This window comes from Tasmannia lanceolata, unplaced genomic scaffold (genome assembly GCF_043159265.1).
Source record: "Tasmannia lanceolata isolate RefF3 unplaced genomic scaffold, GAP_Taslan_0.1 ptg000007l, whole genome shotgun sequence".
NCBI classification, from domain to species: domain Eukaryota; kingdom Viridiplantae; phylum Streptophyta; class Magnoliopsida; order Canellales; family Winteraceae; genus Tasmannia; species Tasmannia lanceolata.
In genome coordinates, this window is record NW_027518684.1 from 20,137,412 (window position 1) to 20,158,378 (window position 20,967).

The 20,967-nt window shown below is 41.3% G+C and overlaps 1 protein-coding gene across 1 annotated transcript in view; it reads right to left on the reverse strand.

Moving 5' to 3' along the window:
• LOC143882236 (transcription factor jumonji (jmjC) domain-containing protein) overlaps positions 1 to 20,967 on the reverse strand; it is a 96,242-nt gene that overhangs the window by 66,761 nt on the left and 8,514 nt on the right. The window lies entirely within an intron of this gene.

Sequence of the window (20,967 nt, forward strand, 5' to 3'; positions counted from 1 at the left end):
ATATGTCACTTCAAGATTAGAGTTCATGGCATAATGGTACTATCACCTGAGCTGCAAACATCATCTTTGACCTATATGCAACTGCTAAAAGCATGGTTTTAAATTTCCACCGAAACCAAAATCAAACGACTGAATGTTACTATTCACATCCCCATCGAAACCAATCCGAAACAACCGAAATGCATAAACCAAAATCGTGATATACCATATTAGTATGTATTACATAATTAGATTTATATGAATCGCATGAAAAATGTGGTGCATCATGCAAGTATTATGTATAACATATAAACATTTATATGAATCACATGTGAAATTTTATGCGTACAAAAATAATCAGGTATGCGCAACAAAGCATGGTCCTAGTTGTTCAATGTTTTTAAACTATTATGGATGTTTGTGATTCTTATGTGATGGTTTCTAATTGCGTATTTGTGCTTATTCTAGCATTTCCGGGAGTTTCGTCTTTAAATTCTATCATTTGCATATGCTGCCATATGTTTCCATGATTTTACAAGATTTCGACAGAAATTTCCAACTGAAACCAAAACATTTCCATTTACATGGCAACCAAAACCAAAACCAAAAAAAAAACCTAAATTTAAAATCCTGGCTAAAAGCGTGGTTTTAAATTTCCACTAAAACTGACATGAGACTACCGAACTGTTTCTTTTTCCATCCCCACCAATATGATATCTAAATTGAAACACATACCAAACCCAAAATTGTAAGAGCATTAGTAGCATACTATATATTCAACACAACTAAGCCTTTGTCCCAAACTAGTTGGGGTCAGCTAATGAATCCTTTAGAAAAAATTTCATGAAGAAGGTGAAAGAAACTACCCAGCTCAAATTGACCCAGTCTAATCCTGAGACTAGTTGGGTTCGTCTACATGGATCATTTTCTTCCATTCTATCCTATCCAAGGTCATGTTCTCTATTGTGTTCCTAACCCTCAAGTCCTTCCTCACTGTTTCTACCCAAGTTGTTTTCGGTATGCCCCATAATTTTATGGGTTACTATATCAGTATGCGTTACATAATTTTAAGTATGTGAATTGTAGTGTATGTAGTATGTGTAAATATTTATATGAATTACATGTGACATGTGGCATGTATTGGATTATCAGACATGCGCGACAGCACATATCACTAGGTGTTTGATGTTATTAAACTATTACGGATGGTTGTGTGGCTTATGCAGTGGTTTCTAAGCATGTATTTATGTTTATTCTAGCATTTCCTTAAGTTTCATCTTAAAATTATATCATTTGTATGTGTTTTCATACATTTCAGTGATTTTACATGATTTCCACAGAAACTTTCAATCAAAACCGAAACGTTTCTATTTCAGTGGCGACTGAAACTGAAACTGAAACTGAAACAGAAATTTAAAACCTTGGCTAAAAGATACTGCAATTGTAAAGTGAGTTGAGACAGGGTGATCCCTTTCTACCCCATATATTCACTTTGGTGCTCAGGGCAGAATAAGCTTATGGAGAAAGTAGGTCGGTCGGGGTTTTAACCGAAGGATTTAAAGTGAAAATTTTATAACTCCGGGTCAATTGCAGTTTGATAACTACAGATACTTCAACCATGGTGTATCTTTAGCCTGTTCATTCGAAGGCCTTATTAAGGTACTAAGAAGCAACTTTAAGAGAGCAGATTAGTGTTAGCAAAAGCGTGATGTCGGTAAACATCTATGGATTTAGTACATAGGTTTGCATCCTTCCCGGGGTGTTGAAGGGGAACCATCCTTGATTCTATATAGTACTTCATTGGTAGGCCTCAACATCTTTGGAGAACCCAAATGGTGCAAAGCCACGAAAAGAAGCTTTCAAGATGGAAACGTAAGAAAAAAAATGAAAAAATTGTTACAAAGCATGTCGACAGAAGGAGAAATGAGAAGATGGTAAATCGTTTTCCTGCATTTTTTACTTTGAAGGATCTAAGGTTTCTTTGGAGAAAAACTGCACCCATACGATGTCAAGACCGACCAGTATGATTTGATTGACAAGAAAAAAATTTACAGAAGTACCGAAGGTTGTATGACTAAAATGCCCACCAGAATAATAAACAGAAACCAAAGGGTGATAGTAGCGCTACACGACTACAATGCAATAAAACACAAACATCCATAAAATTTGTATTCCAAAGCAAAATTTATAAATGACATGATCTTTTGCAAAGATACCGTTGATGAAATTTGTAATCAATGTACATTTTAGGATGGTTTGAGGCAGAACATGGGAATGAACTCAGAGGTGGAGGGTAATGTTGACAAGGAAGAAGATTAATGCCACTAACCGGCCCTCTGCAAACCTACAGTTGAAAGAACGAAGGAGAAGTTGGTGTCGCATAAACAAAGCTCTCTCCATCAGTCAAAGGAATCATCCTTACAAAAGTGGCTTGGATAATCTAACGGTTCACATCATGTAACTATTTAAGAGACCTGATTCAGCCATGAAAATCTATAAAGAGATTTTCTCCGAGAAGGGAAGGAAGAAGGAAAATAAAGAAAGCACCTCGGCGGGCGGAAGGAGGTATGTAAACAAGAGAGAATAGAGCGTTTGGCATCATCAACATAAGACTGGAAAGTAAGATTGTATGGATAAAAAGGCTTAGTAGGCTTGGTGAAAAAGAGGGGTGTCATTTAATGCAAAATTGGAAAAAAGAGGTGCGTTGGGAAGTTGGGTTTGTAGGGATATTTCAAAGGCTAGAGGATTGGATGCATTGTGGGTTCTGTATCGGTCTCAAGTCAAATTTTATTCAAAGGGTAGGCTTAGAGTGAGAGTGACTGTGTGTGTCTGTTGGGGGTGGGGGTAATAGATATTGGGAGAATTTGTCGCTGGAAAAGTCTCATTTGTGCCATGCATTCCCAGGGAGCACGAACTAATGATACTCAGGAGTGGGTGAGGGCATTGGACCTCTTGGAGAAACCTTAAGCAAGATGAGTATGAGTTTCCTCTTTATTCGTAAGATGTCATGTGTAATCCCCATAAAATTATTTGGATTTCATCCTCTAAAGGTTGTTGTCCAATTAAATCTTGTCTCTTGTTTCAATAGAGTGTCTTGCTTCTCCTGCTAATTGTGTCTGGAAAGCATCAGCAGCCCCACACATAAAACTTTTGTTGGATGGTAGTGGCAAACAAATTAAACAAATGTGAAATGCTTAGAAGAAAGCAAGAAGGAAGTTACCTAGCTAGCCTGTATTTTGAGTAAGAAAGTGAAGAACAAAGATCATCTCATTATTCATAGCAAGGTGGTTCACAACATTAGCGTGGCTATTCATTTAAGTGTTTTTGCATCTACTGGGTGTTTCCAGTTTCATTGTATTGGGCCCTTCAAAAGCCTTTCAGCAATGATGGAGAAATCATTGGAGAACCATTCAAAAAAAAGGATGGGGGGGGGGGGGGGGGGAGGGATCATTAGAGAAATAATGTGAAGTGCATGTTGTGGACTGCATTTTTTTTTTTTTTTTTTTTTGAGTGGTATGTTGTGGGCTGCATTTATATTCAAGTATCTAAGAAATGACTTTGGTATCAATTTAAGCGGATTAAAGAGGAATTTGGACCACTCCTTGTTATCCTACATACTTTTAAGAAACAAGTATCAAGAGCGTTGTAGGTGGAATTTTATTTTCTTTTTCTTTTTTTTTGAATGATGCGTTGTAGGTGGAAATTGATTCAAAAAATGTGATATCATGGGCTTTGGATCGTGTCTAGGGACTAACGAAATCCATTTTGCAGGTACTAGATATTAGTGGGGAATTGGATTTGGTATTCAAGCATAACAAAAATCATGTTTTTTTTTTTTAAGTGGTAAATGATTGAATTAAAAAGGGAACCGAGAGGGCCAAAAATATTTACAAGACAAACGAGAGTAACAAAAAAATACAAGGGAAATCTCACAGCGACAAAAAATCAAACCACTCTACCCCCAAAGAAACACCGGATCTAGCTAAAGAATCTGCCTCCCCATTGGCCGATCTTCTAACATGCTTGAATACTATCGAAGATCCGGAGCAAGAATCCTCAATCTCCTCAAAGAAACTAAGGAACCTCCACGGAGGGGCCGCCAATCCTGACAACCAACTAACAACATTGGCTGAGTCTCCTTTCACAATCACAGAATTAAGCTTATCATTATCTAAGCGCATAATGCCACTGTATGCCCCTTTAACTTCAGCTTCGGTTGAATCAGTAATACCGATTGGACCTGAAAAAACCCACACCACCTCACCAAGACCCTCTCTACACAGAACTCCAATACCCGCCGGGCCTGGATTTCCAAAACATGACCCAAAAAATTTTATTTTTAAGAATCCAGGAGGCGAGGGAACCCAATTCTGAATAATTGGAGATCTTTCCGCTTCAGAGCAAATTATTTGCCAACCCTCCCAAAGATCGAAAGCTTATACAAATCTAAATAATGGAAGACTCCTCGCCCACAGAATAGTTAAACCTATAATTTTAATATAAAGCCAGTAGGGAGATTTAGTCTCTCCAACAAACACCCTGTTATTCCTTTCTTTCCAAATAATCCACCACAACGTCAGAAGGCAAAACCTCCATAAAACCTTTCATTTCTTCTTCCACGGAACGAAATCCCAGCCACTTCAGGAATAGATTTTGGAAAGACCCAGCAAATACCAAACCTCGATAAGATATGCCCCCAAATCTCTTTCACTACCCTGCAATGAATAAACAGATGGTTGATAGAGTCCCCATCCTCCAAACACAGAGGACAATGGTCCATTAGAATCATACCCCTTCTTCTCAAGAAATCGATAGTTTGAATTCGGCCACAACACACCGCCCAACCAAAGAAGCAAACTAGAGGAGGGCACTGCAATTTCCAAACCTCGTCTACCAGAGAATCGACAGAATGAGGAGCGAAATGAGAATAAAAAGATTTAACGGGAAGCCGGAAGAATTCCAAATCCAAATCATCTATCAGATCCCCTCCTCTTTATATAACACTCTTCAATCATATCTAGCAACCGAGATATAGAGTCAACTTCACGATCAAAAAAGTTCCTCCGGAACTTCGGACTCCATATCACTTTATGATCTATTTGGTCAAAGCATTCACATACTAGCGCTTCCTTATTAGAGGCAACCAAAAACAAATCTGAAAAAAGAATCCCCAAAGGCTCAACCGAACAGCATGCATCTAGCCAAAATCTAATACGGTCCCTAGAATACACCTTAAGGCGAATCCCCTTCTTGATATCATGAGAAATTCGTAAGATATCACACCACACTGTTACCCCCTTCTTGACCCAAGCATCATCAGATTCCCAACTACCTGCCAAAAAGCCATACTTGTTTCCAATCACCTTAACCCACAGAGACGATTGCTCCTCCCCAAACCTCCAGAGCCATTTGCTTAAAAGAGCTCGGTTAAAATTTTTAATTCTTCTAATACCCAAACCTCCTGACTTAATCGGCAGACATACCTTCTCCCATTTCACCAAGGAAATGCCTTTTTGGTATCTGACCCGCCCCAGAGGAATCTTCGTTGAATCTGTACAATTCTCAACGCCACGCTAACCGGACATTTAAACATAGATAAATAATAGACCGGAATATTGGCCAACACCGCCTTTACAAGAGTCAACCTCCCCCCTTTTGATACAAGGTTTCTTTTCCAAGTTTCCAGTCTTCTCTCAATTCTTTCCACAATAGGGACCCAAAGAGATTTGTTTGCTCTACCCACCGCCAAAGGAAGCCCTAGGTACGAAGAAGGGAGACTATCCACTTTACAGCCCAAAATTTTTGTGAAGGTGCCGGCCTCATCTGAAGATGAATTAATAGCATACATTCTCGACTTCAAGAGATTGGTCTGCTGCCCAGTAATCAACTCGTAACATCTAAGAGTTGCCTTGAGATTCAGGATCTTTACTGATCCAGGCGCAAAAAATACAAGGGTATCGTCTACAAACTGGAGAATCGACACTTCTACCTTCTCACTTCCAATAGAAAAACCATCTAGTAAGCCCCTTAAAGATCCTTTGTGCATCAATCTACAAAGAGTCTCTTATATGATTACAAAAAGAAAAGGTGATAGATGATCCCCTTGTCTCAACCCCCTAGAAGACTTTAAAAAACCTTTTGGAGAACCATTTATAAGAATAGAAAACCAAGCCGATGAGATACACTTCCTAATCCACCCTCTCCACCTACTACCAAAGCATCAATCTACAAAGAGTCTCTTATATGATTACAAAAAGAAAAGGTGATAGATGATCCCCTTGTCTCAACCCCCTAGAAGACTTTAAAAAACCTTTTGGAGAACCATTTATAAGAATAGAAAACCAAGCCGATGAGATACACTTCCTAATCCACCCTCTCCACCTACTACCAAAGCCCATCCTCCCAAGAAGATAGTCCAAACAATCCCACTCCACTCTATCATACGCCTTTTCCATATCAAGTTTACAAATAACCCCCTTTTCAACGGATCTCAAAGAAGAATTAATCACTTCATTCGCAATAAGAGAACAATCCAGAATTTGCCTCTTACTAATGAAAGCTCCTTGATTATCAGAGATCACAGAGGGAAGCACTAACTTGAGCCGATCCGCCAACACTTTGGCTAATACTTTGTACAAGCAACACACCAAACTGATGGGACGTAATTCTGACACCCTTGAAGCTCCCTCCACTTTAGGAATCAAAACAATGAAAGTCGCCCCTATGCCCCTATCAAGCGATAAACCATCAAAGAACTCTTTATGCTGTGTTTGGTTGCTGGATGGCTCCAAGGGTGGATGTGGAATAGGGAGTCAAACTGGCTTTCTGTGGAATGGAAGTCAAATGGGATTTTAGGGGTGTATTAAAAACAGTTGTTTGGTTGTCATGATAAAGTGTGGAAGTTTGGTAGGAAAAGACTCATTTATTGAAGAGTCATTTCAAAATCCCATTCCAACTTAGATTCCACAAAAAAAACTCTGATTTTGTGGTTTACAATTCGGCTCCCGTTTTCATTCCACGTCAGCAGACAAGGATCTGACAATCCCAGTAGTCAAATGTGCTTTTGGATGAAAAAGCAACCAAACGGTGTATTGGATTTCAAATCCTGTCCAAATGCTTCAAAAATTCCTACTTTTTTTGCAACCAAACACGCCATTAAAGAATCTCAAAATGTCGATCTTGACAACATCCCAACAAGACTAAAAAGAAGCTAAGCAAAAACCATCAGGCCCAGGGGCTTTATCTTTTGGCAATGAGAACAAAGCTTTTTCAATTTCCTCCTCTTCAAAAGGCCTTTCCAACTTATCACTTCGATCCAAATTTAAGCAATTAAACTCCACCTCCTCTGGGATTGGCTGAGAGGACTCCTCTAATGAGTATAGAGAAGAATAAAAACTAATGATAGCCGTTGAAATCTCCTCCTTGTTAGACACCATGCCACCATCCACACTAAGAGATTTGATTCTATTCCTCCTCCTTCTAGCACTTGCCATGGTATGAAAGTATGCAGTATTCTTGTCCCCTTCTACCAACCACTTTACTCTAGATTTTTGGCGCCATGATATCTCTCGTGAAGAAGCAACGACTTATGCTCTTGTTTAAATTCTCCCCAACTCTTCCCAGACCCCAAACCACTTTCTTCAATTGCAACCAATTCCACCATTCTGCTTTCCAGCCATTGTTTTCTGCCCCCGAATTGCACCTTCCTTTCCTTTACCCACTCTTTTAGCTTTTTCTTTACAAATCTCAATTTATGCCCTATAATTACGTCAGCAGGACCCTCCACTGAACAGAAAGCCCACCACCCTCCCAATCTATCCTCCATGTGAGGAATACTGAGCCAAGCAATTTCAAATCTAAAAGGAGGAGGACCCCAAGATTCTAACCTAGGGTGAAGCATAATAGGGCAATGATCTGATACCGAATGAGGTAGAGCTTTCTGAAAAACTTCCGGAACCGATTCCATCCAACTAGCTGAAACAATGAAACGGTCTAGGTGACTCCGACTCTCCCCTCTAGACCAAGTAAAGGAAGCTCCCAATAAAGGAAGATCTATTAATTCATTTAAAGCTATGAACTCAGCAAAAACCCTCATGTTATTACTTGATCTAATACACCCCAATCTCTCCCTAGTTTCTTTTACTTCATTAAAATCTCGCCCTACACACCAAGGAAAAGGACACAAACATCTTACCCTCCCTAACTCCTCCCATAACAGCCCTTTATCTGCCCTACGGGTCGGGCCATACACCCCCGAAAACAACCACAAGGAATAGTCTTCAACTTTTGACAATGCCACAGAAAGGGAAAAATTGCCACTCATCCTGCTTCACCCAGAAATTCTCGTCCCAAGCAACTACAATCCCATTCTGCTCTGGCCCCCACACTACTTATATCACTCCTACTGATAACCTCCATCTTGGTCTCTTTTAAACATATCAAATTTGGTTTCTGCTTCCTTACAATCTCCTTAACCTGAATCCTCTTATCCAAGGACCCCAAACCATTTACATTCCAAGAAAGGATTTTCATAATGAAACCTCGTTACTGATGCTCCTCCCCTTTCTGGTGCCAGACTTCCTCCCAGCCGACTTCGACAAAGAAGCCCCACATGCTAAACCTCCATCGTAGTTGATGTTTGACTTTAATCTCTGAAGTTCCCGAGTTTTCATTTTTGAGGATTCCTCTGAGCGTTTCATAGATAATTCTTGAACTGCCAGATCCCTTAACTCTGCTATTTTGATCTCTTTTCTGAGCTCATCTTCAGAGCCAACATAAATAAGACCCAGCTCTTTACTAATCCCAACAGTATGGTTCACCACAAATTCCATCACTTCCTCCTAAGGGCCCTCCCACCATTCCACCTCACAGGAAGAGTCCAGTTTATCAGGCTTCCAACTAACATTCTCCTCCACAGCTGATGAGTGTTGGGAGATCTCGCTACCAGGCACTTCATATGCGGAAACCTCAGAGTCCAAAGCTCTGATCTGCACTCTATGATCACTACGATTGACACTCTTTAGAGGGCATAAAAAACGTCTCTCCACCTCCAGATATTCGAAAGTGCCAAATCTTCCATTTTCCCCCCTCCAAACTTCAAACCCATCCTTTATCTAAACCAATTCCTCCAAAAAACTTTCGCCAGATTACTAAAAGAGCAGTTAAATAATGGACCCCCACCTACCAAATCCAAACCAGCAGCCTTGCAAGAAACAATCGAGACCCCTCTCGATCCTATCTGGAATGAAATACGGAACATACACCCTCCATCTTGCAAGCTTCCTACTTCACAGGATCGAACCATCTCTGCCCTGAATTCAGACGGCCGAGTGATGGGATAAACTCCGTCCATTGAGCCAAAATCCTCCAACCAAGCATCTGACTCTTCCCCTAAATCATAATCAAACCGCATAGCAACCTCACAGAGAATCATCCTCCTGTCCCGGAGCACCGACGGACAATAACCAGATGGAAGCACTTCATACAGGGGATCCTCCTGCCAAGAATCTAAAAGAGCCAGACTCTCCTCAGGTGACAACCCCTCCGGGTCCCACAAGTTGCAAAAAGGGCTCTTAAAAGAATTTGGACTCACTCCTAAACTATCATCATTAAGATAAACAGGCCCAAAATATATCTGGTTTTCATGAGACAAGAAAATGGGACAAAGCTAAAGGCCCACTTTCAGGTCCCCCACTTAGTTGGTCTGGGGCCCAATGACACCGTCTGATCTGGAAGCCTTATCCTTTCTTCGTGAAATCGCTGCGATAATATCATAGAAACAATTAATCGAATGCGAGGGGTCCACCGCCGCCGCAGCCATGTGCTGTGTTCCACACAAACTCCGCCACCTGTATTCTACTGGTGAATTCTCATTTCGAAATTCGAAAAGACCGCCATTTAACTCTTCTCTAATCTGCGCACCCTGCATCTCCGTACAGAAGCTAGCGCTAACTTGCACCGACTGGTCCAAACCCCCAAACCCTGCTCCTCCCTCCTCCACCTCCGCCACCGGAAAACACTCCTCCTCTGAATTTTCTACTTCAGGAGAAGGCTCAACCAAAGACTCACTCTCCGACCCTATTTCACTTTCGGAATCTTCTTGTGACGAAGGACCCGAGTCTGATAAAAACACCACTTCCTCCACTTCTTTCTGCACTAGAACCCATCTAACAGCCCCATTTAAGGATGTCTGAACTGAAATCTCCTTTCCCAACTTCCCTGCCGTAGATATTAGAATCCTAGCACTGGAATAGCCCTTACCAGCACAGCAAGAAGGATCAATCTCTACCACTCTTCCAATTTTTTCCCCAATTCTCGTAAAATTATCTTCACACCATGCCTCAGGGGGAACTGCTGCAATATTCCACCACTGAACCGACCCTTCTACAGGAAATTTCTCATCCCATAACAGAAGCTCTAGGAATGGAGGATTAATGGCGGAAAACCATGATTCCATCAGCTGAGTTCTAATGATTCCTATCACAGGCGAGATCAACACCTCCAGATCAGATATTCTGTAGACCACTACCTCACAGTGAGTTAAACTCTAGGAAGCACGGGTACTCTCCCGGGGCTCCCGCACCCGCACCCGACACGTATCGGGTGCGGGTACGTCTGGGTAGGGGTGGACATGGTTTGGTTCGGTTCGGTTTTGGGGTATACCCAGAACCGAACCATATATAATCGGTTCCCTGAAATTGGAACCGAACCAGAACCATATATGTTTGGAACCGAACCGAACCAGAACCATATATAATCGGTTCGGTTCCGGGTTTACCCGACCTTCACCAAATCAACGGAATTTATTCACAACAGTTTCCCTCCTTGTCTTTGAATGTTTGGTTTTTTTTTCTTGAGATAGAATAACTTTCTGTTTCCAGCCTATCATTGATGGGAAAAGCAGAGCACAAAAGTCTGTAATGAGCTGATGAATTTGACTTTGTGGGGGCGTTATACATGAAATTTTTAAAACGCGCTTTTGATTGTTAGAATGCTATCTTTCACTTTTTTCTCATTTGTCATCAAGACATGGATTACATGATATTGACTCTTGATCGAAAGGGGACGACGACTCTCATAGTATTTTGCTATTTTTGAAAGCCTTTCACTTTCTTCTTACACTTCCAAAAACTTTCAAGTTAATATTAGAAAGAAAAAGGAGATTTTAAGGGTTTTAAGGTGGGTCGGTTCTCGGTTCCGGGATCCCAAACCCAGAACCGAACCGAATTTCCATCGGTTCCAGGTTATTAGAACCGGAACCGAACCATATAACTATGGAACCAACCCGAACCGAACCGAACCATATGTGCCGGTTCGGTTCGGTTCCTCGGTTCGAACCGGAACCATGTCCACCCCTACGTCCAGGGTACGTACCCCATTGTTTTTATAAAAAAAAAACTAGTTTTGCGTGTCGGGTGCGCACCACGCATACCCGACACGTCCTGCTTCTTCCTGCTGCTTCTCTTTCCTCTCCTGCACTTCTCTCTACTTTCCTGTACTCGGTATTTACATGTAAACCATTTAAGTAAATGTCTTTACATGTAAATAACGGAATACCCCCCTTTTGGATTTATTAAAAATAGTTTCAACACCCAAATCTAAAAGGAAAAAAAGTCAACTCTCTAGTTCTAGTACAAAATTCAAAGAAAAAGGGTCGGGTCAAAATTTTAACTTTCTTAACTTCCAAACGGTGGGGTATTTTTCAAATTTTAAAAATTCATAAAATCTATTTTGTCCAAACATTATTAAATCCCAAAAGTCCGGTAAAAAAAATCTCATAATTTGGTCTCTAAAAGTTATTCATCTTGTCAGGCACTGGTCAACACACTGGTCAACACACTGGTGACAGACTTTTTTTTCTAATGAATGATGTATTGATGCCTCATGTTATGAAATATGGAACTTAATCACTTATGAAATGAAGAGTAATATTAGAATTTTCCATTTTGGTGATGTTATTGTTATTTGATTGCTCTACAAATTTTTTTTTAATTTTTATAAATATATAATAAAATATTAAAATATATTATTATATTCGGCGTACCCGAACATACCCGCACCCGGTTTTTTTGGCAAATCACGTACCCACGTACCCGTGTCGTGTCCTACCCGCACCCTGCACCCGTACCCGTGCTTCATAGGTTATACTTTTGAGCCATAGACCATCCTGGTTTGATTCTTCCCCAAATACCAAGATCTGTATTGCTAATGGACTTCAAAGGCACCACCTCCAAGTTAAAAACCACTCCATCCGATGTTGCTGGGGCAATCTTCCCAGTTCTCAGTCCCAGCTGACTGTTAACCGGTCTAGCATTAGAAGGGATCCTCACTCTCTCCTGAATAGGAAAGTTGAAGTCAAAACTTGACCATACTTTGTTACACTCCCAGCACACCGCTCTCTTCTGGAAATTTTTGAACCCGCATCTGCAACATCTCTAGTCGCCACAACCCCCCTCCTTTCTTCTCCTAACCACATTATCGATTCTGGTAGCCCTCTTGCTTCCGACAGGATACCATCTTGCCTTCAGGTATATGAGTCCTATCATTCCGGCAATCATTAAACGGTCCAGCTGATACACCACCAGGTCTTCCGACCAAACCTAGATTGTCTCCAAAAGCTGCATTTGCAACACCCCCAGAGTTTAGGATAGCTATCTGCTCCTTTCCTCCCGAGCACCCATCACCACCCAGGGGAACCAAATTAGCACCACTAGCCACACTGCTCTGACATCCAGAACCTCCCAACGGCACAAGATTAGCACCACTAGCCACAGAAGTAAAGACCATCATATACTGATGTGCCGGGGATATCACTGGGTAGCTCCTCAGGATCCGACACCGAAATGAGCGAAGACTCAGAAATTGACGAAGATACTGAAGAAGAATATGAAGAACCATATGTGTATGAGGTAGAAGACACAGATTCAGAAATAGAGGAATCTGAAACCGAAACAGAAGAAGGAGAAGAAGAAGAAGAGCTGGGGAATGAAGAACCAGAAGAAGAAAGACATAGGACACCAAGAGAAAACAGATCAACAAACCCAACCCCAACTAGGCCACGACGAAGACGATCTCCCTCACCGGAAGCAACCACTTCTGAGGCTTTCCGAGCAGCTTACCAGACTCCAAATCCTCGCCAAAGAACAAGATCACCCCTCTAAGAAAGGAGTCTAAGTCCCATGTTCTTCATTGATCTTTCGACGGATTCTTCTTCGGATTAGTCTTTACTCGCCGGAAAAGCTACCGCCTCCCCTACCTATTCTTCAGCATTTTCTCCATATCCAACAGCCATTTAAGCCATTGCAAAGAGAAAATATGTTATCCATGTTGTTCCATTCTAGGGCCACAAAGTAATCTCTGGACTGAGGCATTTCACAACACAGTGAGTGTAATCAACATCCTATTATCCACCACTTTTGACCATTTGTCACCTACTCATTTTTTTTCAATCTATAAAATTAATTTCTCACCTAATCAGGTTACAGGTACTCTTGCATTGGGCACAATTATCACTTTCTTACATTGTGGGCTGCATTTATTATGTACATGGTCCATACTCCACCCGGAATAAATTCTCCCGCTACTTATATTTTTGTGGGATTTAGTGGTAATCACAGAGCCGACATGTGTTATTCAATATATCTCAAAAAAAATTAATCTCACAACACATTATGTTCTCTGAATCCCACTTCTACAACCCACCAACTATCCGCCATGATATTAATGAGAAGACATCTCGTGATGTGCCATTTGTGGACGAGCCTACTTACTGCTGCCACTCACTCAGTAGCACCACATGAGAAATATAATATTATTTGTGAGGAGCGCATTCAAATTCAGTATGCCTAAACTGTTCAAACTGTACTGGCAACATAAGAGCCTAGAACATTCAGTGAGGTAGAACAGTGATACATGAATAGAAGAAATAGAGGCATTGTATCGCAATGACACATGGGACATTATTCATAGACCAATAGGAAAGAGAACATTGTCAGGTGAAAGCAGGTACTCAGGGTGAAACACAACGCCAATGGGACCTTTAGACAGGTACAAAGCAAGGTTGATTGCCAAGGAATACAACCAGAGACAGGGATTTGAATATGATGAGACATTCGTCCTAGTAATCAAAAGTAAAATAGTGAGGCATGTTAATGCTCTGGACAACACCATTCAATGGACTCTAAGCCAGATGAACGCAAAAAAAGCTTTTCTTCACGAGTCAGTAAAACAAGAGGTACAAATGGAGCACCAAGAAGGTTTTGAGACTGCAAACGGAAAGTTTTTTTTTTCATAAAAAACGGAAATCAATTTGTTTGAAGACTCAAGAAGGAAATAGGCTCATAGGGTGTGGCTCAACAAGCTTCATCAAGCACTGAAGTATAGCGAATACAAGAGAAGTCAGATACCTCTCTTCATTAAGCAATCTCACTCGGGCATCGTTTTAATGTTGGTCGATGAAGATGACATCACAATAAAAGGGAGTGATAGATATGAGATCCAGTGCCTCAAGCATGACCTTAAGCCTTAAGGATATCTTTGACTAGGACGACCTAAGTTAGCTGAAATACTTAATTGGAGTAGAGAGACAGATCCAAGGAAGGGATATGCCTGTCTGAAAATAAGTATGACATGGATTTCCTTAACAAGTCTAAATGATAAATTGCAACTCAGCTTGTACACCTAGAGTAAGAAACAAGAAAAATAGAGGAAGAGAAGGGCAAAATGGTTAATGATCCTTACACCTATAGGAGTATGGTAGGCGCACTCTAGTATTTGACTCTCACTACTGACGGACATAACATATGTAATGAATCACTTTTGTCGGTGTCAGACACATAGGGTGATTATTGTCATTTTACATGTATCTCCACACACACACACACACACATATATATATAATAAATCGTGGAGGGAGTGACTCTCTCTCGAATTCTCTCTCTCCTCTTGTATACTTCTTATTCTTCTTCTCAATCTCAATCTCTACAACCCTAGATATTAATCCACCATGGTCTCAGAGCCATGCCATGTAGATCCACTCTAACTTTTCCTTCTTTAAAACCCTAACCCCATTCCCTAACAAAACCCTAATGTAAAAACCAAACCCCAGCCTCCTACTAGCCGTATACCCCCCAGCCATTTTTCGTAAAACCCTACCCCACCCCCCAGCCCTTTCCGTAACATCCCCAGCCCCCTCGCTGCTACCGTAATACCCCCAGCCCCTCCCCCCTTTCCGTAATACCCCCAGCCCCCTCCCTGCTACCATAATACCCCCAGCCCCTCCCACCTTTCCGTAATACCCTTTTCCCCATTCCGTAATACCCCCACCCTCTTTTTTTCGTAATACCCAACCCCACAGCCCTTCCGTCATATCCCCAGCCCTTTCCCCATTCCGTGAGACACCCCCACCCCCTTTTCCGTAATACCCAACCCCCTCCAGCCCTCCCCTTCCTTCTGTAACCCCCCTCCAACCCACCCACCCCTCTGCCTCGCTACGACCACCCCACACCAAACCCGATACCACCATATCCCCCTCCCCTGCTTCCCGCGAACCCCCAGCAACCCCTCCTCTTCCTCCTCCACCTCTTTCTGTCTGTACCGTGGTCCTTTCCCCCCTGAAGGATTTCTATGCCTTGATTTTGGCGGGATAGGGTTCCTTTTATTCATGGTGATATTAATGGTTTTAATTGGTGGTGATAATTGGGATTGTGATTGGTGATTCGATACTATTCGTGTTTGGTGTGCTGGATATTTTGGGTGTTGGTTGGCTCGTGGTGGTTGTTCGCCTTGATCGTTGCTTGTTGATAATCTGCATGTTGGTGGTCGTAGTACTTTGATTGTTAATGTCGGTTTATACGATTCGCAGTTTTATTGGTGGTTTGTGGTCTTGATACTACGTGGTGGTTTTTCACCTATGATATTGGTTGTGGCTCGTTGGATTTGTGCTTCGACTATACTTGTGGTGGCCTGATATTGTCTTGTTGGATCTTTAGTTCTTCCTTCTATGTTGTTTTACTCACCCCCTCCCATTCAGTGATTGTTTATGGAACCCATTGACACATCTTCGCCGCCGATGGCGTCCCTGAAAACTGATGTGGCTTCTTCCTCTGCAATTAGTCCTTCTACTGGCTATTCTCATGCGGAAGCCCCTCTTCTACTGACTTCGATTCGACTAGATGGGAAGAATTATCCTCCCTAGAGGAGAGCCGTTCCTACTTATCTTCTTGGTCGTGGCAAAGTACGCTTTCTGAAGCGTCCTCCTCCGCCCACTAAGGATCCCTTGACAGATGGGAACAGGAGGATGTTGGATTCGCAAGTGGCAGCGAATATGATGTTTCTTGACTCTCCTAAGGAAGTTTGACTCTTCTAAGGAAGTTTGGGAGTATGCTGCGACCTTGTAATATGGGGCTAATAATGTCACGCGAATGTGTGACCTGTTCTCTGACTGGTTAGGATTCCAGCGTGGTGAGATGTCTCTTTAAAACTATTTTAGTTCTAATCAGGCCCTTTGTCAGCAGTTAGATTTGCCCATGCCCTTTAATGTTCCCCTTGAGCTTGCACGACGCCAGGAGAGGATGCGCGTTGTTCGAAATCTGGATTCTTTAGGGCTAGATTTCCAGCAGCTCCGTCAGCAGATTGTAGGTTCTGGTAGCTTACCCTCGCTTCAGGAGACATTTTCTAGGGTTCAACGTATGAGGGCTCTTCTGACGCCAAATAATACTCTTGATAGCTCTGCACTTGCTACCTCTTATGGCACTGACCGTGGTCGAGTGGTTGGGGTCATGGCTGCGGTCGGGATGTTACTGGACGAGGCCGTGATCGGGACTCTTGGAGTGGTCGTGGATGTGGCTCTCGATTCTGTACTCATTGTAGGATGGAGGGACACAGCATTGATTAATGTTATGACTTACATCCAGAGCCTCATCCTTCACAACCTACTGCTTTTATTGCTACATCTGATGGCTCTAGTTCTGCTCTTGCTCCTCCTACATTTTTGCCTCCTGCTACTTTGCCTGCTACTAATCAGATGGTAGTCAGTCGTGCTGAATACGATCTCATCCGCATGCGTGATAGAGGCAAGCAACCTGCTGCCACTTTTGCCCAGCCAGGTAGCTCGTCTTGTTTCCTTTCTCGTCCATCCGCTGAATCATGGCTCATTGATTCAGAGGCGTCCCATCATATGACTAGTAATTTCCAACTTCTTTCTTCTTTCCAGTCAGCACCACCTATTGCACCTCGTACTGTTACATTAGCTGATGGAACTACATCACCAGTCTCTGGCGTTGGTGTGGTGTCCACCTCTAATGGTCTATTATTATCATTTGTTCGTTTATGTTTCCTTCCTTCCCAATCTATTATCTGTACGTCAGTTGACATAAACTTTGATGTTCTCGGTTTCATTCTTTCCTCATTGCACTTTTCAGGGTCTAAAGACTGGGGCGAGGACTGGTTGGGGCTGTGAGATGGGTGGCTTATATAACCTCGATTCAGTACCTACTGGCGCTGCTCTTCGTACATCTATTGACGCTTATCAGTGACATTGTCGTCTGGATCATCCTCCTGCAGACAAATTACAGAAATCTCCTTTTATTAATAAGTCTATTGAGTCGTTTTTATGTGAGTCTTGTAAGTTGGGACAAGAGTTGGGAAAGCACCATCGAGTGTCTTTTTCTTCGCGTGGTGGTCGATGGCCGTCTAGACCTTTTAAGCTTATTCATTCAGATGTATGGAGTCCTGCACGAACTACTTCTTTATATGGTTATAGGTATTTTGTTATATTTGTTGATGATTTTTCTCGCACTACATGGTTATATCTTCTCAAGCAGCGTTCTGATGTGTTTACTGTTTTTCGTAGTTTTTATTTTGAAATTGAGAACCAGTTTAAATGATCGATCGCTTATTTGCGTACTGATAATGCCAAGGAGTATTTTTCCAGTAGTAGTGGTTTCAACCAATTTTTAGATTCTCGAAGGATTATTCATCAGTCTTCCTGTGCTTATTCTTCCCAACAGAATGGGGTTGCCGAGCACAACATCAGATACATTTTAGATATAACTCGCACTATCATGTTCCAAATGCAAGTTCCAAAGGTATATTGGGGTGATGTCGTCCTCACAGCATGTTTTTTAGGGAATCGAATGCCATCCTCTGTAGTTTCTGGTGACAGCCCATTCTCACTCATTTATCCTCTGGGTAATCATTTCCCTTTATTGCCTCGTGTGTTTGGATGTACTTGCTTTGTTCACAAGTTAGCCACGGGACTGGATAAATTAGACCGTCGTTCGGAAAAATGTATCTTTTTGGGTTATTCACAAACTCAGAAAGGTTACAAATGCTATAGTCCTAGTTTGCGGAAAACATTTGTTTCGGCAAATTTATCCTTTTTTTAGGATACTCCCTATTTTTTAGACTCTCAGGTTTCTACCGCTGAGCCGCCAGGTTTAATTTTACCTCTCCCTGCTCCGGATGAGATTATTCAGTCTTAAATCACCTATGGCTGAGCCGATGCAAGATTCTTCCTCTCCGGCAGAACCTATGGGAGATTCTCCGTTTGTTCCTCCCGTGCATGCGCCAAAAGTATACAGCCGACGTCCAAGACAGGTGGTTCGGCCTCCATCTCCTCAACCAGCCAATCCTACTGCTTTGTCTAATGAACATCCTTCAGGTAATCCCCTTCTTGTCTCTGATTCTCCTATTGCTACTCGTACTCGTTCGTGTACAACTACTCATCCTATTTCAAAGTTTGTCCCTTATGATCATCTTTTACCCAAATTTTGCTCATTTGTTTCTAGTGTTTCTACTATTTCTATTCCAAAATCAGTTACAAAGGCAATGGCTCATCCTTGCTGGAGAGTTGTAATGGATGCAGAGATGGATGCCCTACAGTTAAATCCTACATGGTAACTTGTTCCACTACCTTCTGGTGCGCAGTCAGTTGGTTTTAGATGGGTGTTTGCTATTAAGTATCAATCTGATAGGACAATTGAGCGCCTCAACACGAGGCTAGTTGCATAAGGTTATACTCAGACGTTTGGTGTAGGACTATCAGGAAACATTTTCCCCAGTAGCCAAAATACCTTCTGTCAGAGTGTTGATCTACATTGCAGTTAATTGTGGTTGGCCACTTTATCAGCTGGACATGAAGAATGCATTTCTTTACGGTGACCTAACTGAGGAAGTTCACATGAGCAACCTCCTAGGTATGTTGCTGATGGGGACATCGACAATGAGAGTGGATTCAAGGTTTACAAGAGCAGAAGTAGACGAGATTGATGGTAGAGACTCTAGCATGGGCCACAGACATGGGCGTCTTTTTATTATTTACTTTCTATTTTCGTCATTTTATTTGTAGCCTACTTTTTAAGCATCAAATCTCATTTGTTTGGCGTGTTTTTGTATTATTAGAAAGGTTTTTCAATTACCTATCTAATGGGCCCGAGATCACATAATTTGGATGTGTTTTGAGCAAGTTATGAGTGTTTTTAGGAAGTAGTATAGGTCTATTACGGGAATAGTATTTTTGGTAAGTTTTGAGAACTTTATTTAGTTTACTTTGGATTAGATGAATGGTTGAGATTAGTTGCTTAGGTTTTAAGTTATCTTCTAGGGTTTCTTTTCTTATAAATATATCTTACGAAAGCAATGTAAGGGACTTTTTGAATATTGAATAAAATTGACATTTTTTTGTGAGCCATTTAAGCTTGGAACTTCTTCTCTTCTCTTCTGGTGGTTTGGAACCATCTTCACACATTTCCTCTCACCTATTCTCTTCTATTTCTTCAATCAAACCAGCACAAACAAGGTTAGTAAATCAGATTTTCTATTTTCTTTGTTCTTGAACCCTAAAACTAGAAAAACCCAAAATCCATAGATCTCCCTTGTTCTTCAAGATCTTGTTTTGAGATTTTGAGGGATTGTTTTAGTTATTAAACCTCATCTAAAACTCACAAGAATCTCAACTTTCAAACATTTTTGAACCCTATTGCAAGTTTTATCCTTTTTAAGCCCGGAAACCCTTTTTAAAGATCCATAGCCTAAACATACTATCAAATCAGACGTAAGATCTGGACAGAAGTTTCCTTTAATTTCCAGATTTGCAGAAATCACCAAAATACCCCTACGGCCTAAATCTGGACTGTTTTGACCCAATTCCTGTTGATGGACATTCATTTTTGTTTTTCTTCATTGATTATTATTAATTTCTCATGCTTTTGTTACATCTAATTGATAGATCTTACATTATCTTTTAGCTCTTTTAATTGGTTGCATGCGTAGGCCTAGTTTCGGACTAATCCTTCTATTATCAATGCATCTTACGAATCTTATCACTTCAATTGATTTGTATAAGGTTTAGTTCATGCTTAATTACAATATTTACAATTATTTATGCTATTTAAGTTTCATTATTGATGTTGTCCATAGACTAATTAGGCGTTAATTCAACCCTAGGTTAGTTGTTAAGTGTTCTTTTAGTTTTCCGCGTAACCCTAAACTGTCCTAAAGTCTTAATCCCAATAGAAGTATAGAATTTTCCCTAAATTAGGTATTGTCCTACATCAGTTGCTCAGGAGGAGATGGGTTCCTCAATGTGTCGCCTTAGGAAGGCAATCTATGGATTGAAGCAATCTCCTAAGGCTTGGTTTGGTCGTTTCAGTGGTGCAATTATGTGGTTTGGTATGAAACAGTGCTCAGTTGATCATTCTGTGTTTAGCCATCACTCCAGTACAGGATATGTGTTCCTAATAGTTTATGTACATGGCATTGTTATTACTGGAAATGATCAAGACGGAATACATAGACTGAAGATGTTTCCTCGGGAAGAATTTGTGACAAAGGACATGAGTGTTCTCAGGTATTTTCTTGGAATTGAGGTGGCTCACTCTAAACGTGGTCTTTCCCAATCACAAAGAAAGTATACTTTAGATATTCTAGAAGAGACAGGCTCCATGGGAATAAAACCAGCATCTGTTCATATGGACCAGAATGTCAGAC